Source organism: Prosopis cineraria, unplaced genomic scaffold (assembly GCF_029017545.1).
Source record: "Prosopis cineraria cultivar Desert tree isolate PC_DT_omini unplaced genomic scaffold, ASM2901754v1 PC2, whole genome shotgun sequence".
Taxonomy (NCBI): Eukaryota; Viridiplantae; Streptophyta; class Magnoliopsida; order Fabales; family Fabaceae; genus Prosopis; species Prosopis cineraria.
The window spans coordinates 46877770-46882113 of NW_026555333.1; the positions used below are offsets into that span (position 1 = coordinate 46877770).

General features: G+C 33.7%; 1 pseudogene; it reads right to left on the reverse strand.

The window, feature by feature from the left end:
- On the reverse strand, positions 1–2378 carry LOC129302829 (3-ketoacyl-CoA synthase 2-like; annotated as a pseudogene).
- Positions 2379–4344: the final 1966 nt, after the last annotated feature.

The window sequence follows — 4344 nt, forward strand, 5'->3', positions numbered from 1 at the left end:
CTATGTAGCAGCAAATTCATGAAACTCATCCCTCCATGGATTCTTCATTGAAGCTGCTTCAACATTGTCCAATGCAACCCACACTGCACTGTTACACTTGAATCCCGCCCCAAATGCTAATTGCCAGATTTTGTCACCTTTCTTAATCCTTCCTTTGGCTTTACAGTTAGCCAATTCATACCACACAGAACTCGAAGATGTGTTCCCAAACCTATACAGTGTCATTCTTGATGGTTCTACGTCCCAGTCTTGAAGCTCAAGACTCTTCTGCATCGTGTCCAACACTGCCCTTCCTCCAGTGTGAATACAAAAGTGGTCAAAAGCTAACTTGAAGTTTGGAACATAAGCTTCAATCTTCAATCTCAGGACCTTCCTTGCTACAAAATTTACAAGAAACTGGAGTTTTTCTGAGAGAGGAAGGACCAATGGGGCGAGAGATGCGATATGACGCTTAAGGACGTACCCTGCAACATTCATGAGGTCTTTTGAGATAGAAGTACCAATTTGGTGTTGCTCATCGTCTTGTTGAAATACACAGTTGTAACTTCTGTCATCAAAAGCCATGTGCGTACGAAGTGTGTGGATAATTTGGTACTTCGAACGATGACGATTTGAAGAATGGTTGGAGAGAAGAGAAGCGGAACCACACATGCGAAAGAGACAATTGATGAGAAGCATTGAAGGGTTGTTTCCCAAGTACGTCCCCGTGTTTGCATTTTCAGTGCTCAGCACCAAGGCGCATGAGTTTGAGTGTGACTGTTGTAACAAAATATTAAGGTGCTTGAGTTAGATAGGTCTTGACTAATTTGAGCCAAGCAAAGAAGGACTACAGCAGCAAACTTTTGTCAATAAAAACTTAACGCAACCACATGTCCAGGATTTCTTAAAAACTTAATTGATAATAGAATATAATGGTATCATGTACTTCATATAGCCAACCTCACTTAATGAGATAAGACATGTTGTTTGGTGTACATATCTAGGACTAGGTGCCTGTTTGATTTGCATTCAAAATTGATTTTTTGGTGTTTAATTGATTTTCAAAACAAAATTAGCCAAACAGCATTTCCATAATCGATTAAACATGTTAAAATTGATTTTTTTAAAGCTATTCATACCTACTTCTGGTTCTCATTTTACCATATTAATTTGTCAATAATTCATAATTGTGTTAAATAAAATTTAACAAATTTAATAATATTATATACAAATTTATCAATAATTTAATTTTGAAAAGTAATATCTTTTATGGTAATTTATATAGCTAAAATTAATTTTGACTAATCATCTAAACATCTTTAATTTTGTTAAAATCAATTTAAAAAAAATGGTATTCAAACATTTTATATTATAACATAATCAATTATAATTAAAATTAATCATATTAATCAATTATTTTTATAATCAATTATACCTAACTCAAATTCAAATGGGTACTAGAACTCAACATTACTGATTAACCTAACATAACCCCTATAAACTAAGATACAATATCTGCACTTGCTCAAAAAATTACAAAATTTCTAGAGCATCGACCTTTTAATTGAAAGAAATATTCCCGTTCAATTAGTGCATTCGAAATAGAAGCAAGGAACCAACTTCCAATCTTTTAAAGCTATTCAGACTTTATCAATAAATTCAGTAATGGCGAGTGTAAGTGTTCTTAATAATCAAGTTGTTTGATAATATGTAACTACCAACTATTCTAGCTGATTTTAATTAGTCACTACTTTTATTTGAAAAAAAAAATGAAGAACCTGGAGGAGGCGTTTGGCAAAGTCAATAGCAAGAACTCCAGCACTACAACCCATACCACCAAGATTTTAGCACAAGATGTTGTGTCTGAGTTTGTATCGATTCACAATCATGTCACATAGAGATGGTGTGGGACAAAACACAGAACAGTTTACAACAAGAATTCCTATATCCTTAGGTTGGACCCATGTTTTCTCCAGAAGTTCATCAACTGCTCCAAAAAACACAATCTCTGTCTCCTTCCTTGCCTCAACCAGACATACTTTTGGTGGGTTACTTTGCATGATAGCTGGGGGGAGATATGTCTTAGGTCCCAAACCAAACCTATCAACAATTTTCCTGATTCGTTTCAAGCTCTCTTCTGAGAAAACTCCAACGTCCTTTAATTTTTCCACTAACATATCAGTGGTGATAGCACAAGAATCGTTTGGTTTATAGCAAGCAAAGTCTACTAAGTATATTTCGCTTGTTTGTCTCTTCAAGTGCTGAAAAATGGCTAGGGCTAGGAGGAAGAATGCTGAGAAGCAAGATAACATGAGAGATGGATGAAGATATTTGAACTCATGAAGCCAAGCAGAGGCTGAAGCTGCTACTAAAAATGACATAAGCAATAGCTTCCTCATGTTAGGGGCTAGGCAGCGGTATGGTACATGCAATGTCTCTAAAGTTAAGCTTTAAATAGGCAACAAATAAGAGAAATTAATATTTATATTAATATGAAAAATATCTGCATTTTTTCAAGCCTTCTTTAATATAAGGACTCAACATAAATGCATGGGATCCACTTTATTCATATTCTATTTTGTTAACCTAAAGGTTTCTTGCAATTTATAAAATAGTTACTTCAAAATGTGACCACATAATGTGAACAGTACTAGTAATTTTTTTAAAATATAAAAGCATATTATATATATATATATATATACTGACTATAAATATAGATATATGCATTGTAGAATTTTTTAAAAAAAACATAAGCCTCATTATTCATAATTTATGAATAATACGACTTGATTGATTTTTTTTAAAAAGATATAACCACTTCAAATGTGAAACATTATTCGTTCTTTCTTCTATACCCATTTAATGTTATCAAGACCTGTTAAAATTCTAGACGCATGAAAGATGGATTGAGTTAGGGTGAATAATGCCGCCCCAAAACCATGGGTATTAAATTGCTATATGATTATAATTGATTTTTTTATTACAATCAAAATAAAACAAACCTAATTAATTAGTAAAATAAATTTATTGAAATTTACTGGTCAAATCAAAATTTTAATGCACATTTATTTATTATTAATGCAATTACAATTCAATTAATAAATTATTGAACATATTTTCCACACATTACAAGAAATCGGATATGATTACTATGGTTTGGTACCATACATGATTTATAAGTAGTATAATATAATATAACTCGTTATAAATTTGATGCTGTATATTATATATTGATTGATTGATTCTAATTCAATGTTTAATTTAATTTTAAAATTAAAATACCACATAGAATATTAAAATCTCTTATGCTATATTTGGATACGTATGGATTTGAATTTGAATTTGAATTTGAGCCAAATTCATTGTTTGGATAATTAAAAATGTATGGATTTGAATTTGACCCAAATCCAAATCCAAGTTCTCCTTCTCTTTGTAATTTAAAATTCTTTCTAAATCCCCATTATTTAAAATCCTAACTTAAGCTTTTCTGCAATTTGACCCAAATACATGAAAGATTGATCAACCTACCAATGGTAATTGTACCGAACCACCAAAGTTGACGAAAATAAACTATCACCATTAACCAAGACTGGACGGTCGACTTTCACCAAGATTAGACTGACAGCAACGACAGGGATGGGATCGCCGACTTCCACCCAAACTAAACCGACAGGGAATGGACCACCAACGATGATGGGGACTGGATGGCCGCTTCCAATGGGACCAAACCGCAACTGTCACAGTGATCGGACAGCGGACTTCTACTGGCACTAGACCGACAGCAACGACAGAGATCGAACAGCTAACTTTCATCGAGACTAGACCAAGTGATGATAAGGACCGGACAGCTGACTTCCACCAACATCGGACCGATGATGATAATGGTAACTGGACGGCTGACGTCCACTAGGATCGAACCTATGGTGATGATGTGGACTGAAAGTCCAACTTCCACCAAACAGTTGCCTTCCATTGCCATCGCCATCGTCGGTGCCTTTAGATATCGACCATTCGATCCCCGTCATCACCGACCATTTGGTCCTAGTAGAAGTCAGCCGTTCCATCCTCATTTTTGCGAAGGTCCAATCCCAGTAGAAGTCGGAGGTCCCATCTCGGTCATCACCGGTGCCACAGTCCCAATTGACTTTGTTTGTCTAATCCTATTGGAAGTTGACCATTCGAATCGTCGAATTTAACTAATCTTATAAATTTTTTTTAAATTCAAATATAGAATTTAAAATTTAAAATTTAAAATTTTACTTTAGATCCAAATAAAAGATTTTAATATTATAATTTAAAATTTTTTATATCATCCAAACAAAGAATTTAGAATCTATGAATTTCAAATGTAAAATTTTAAATATG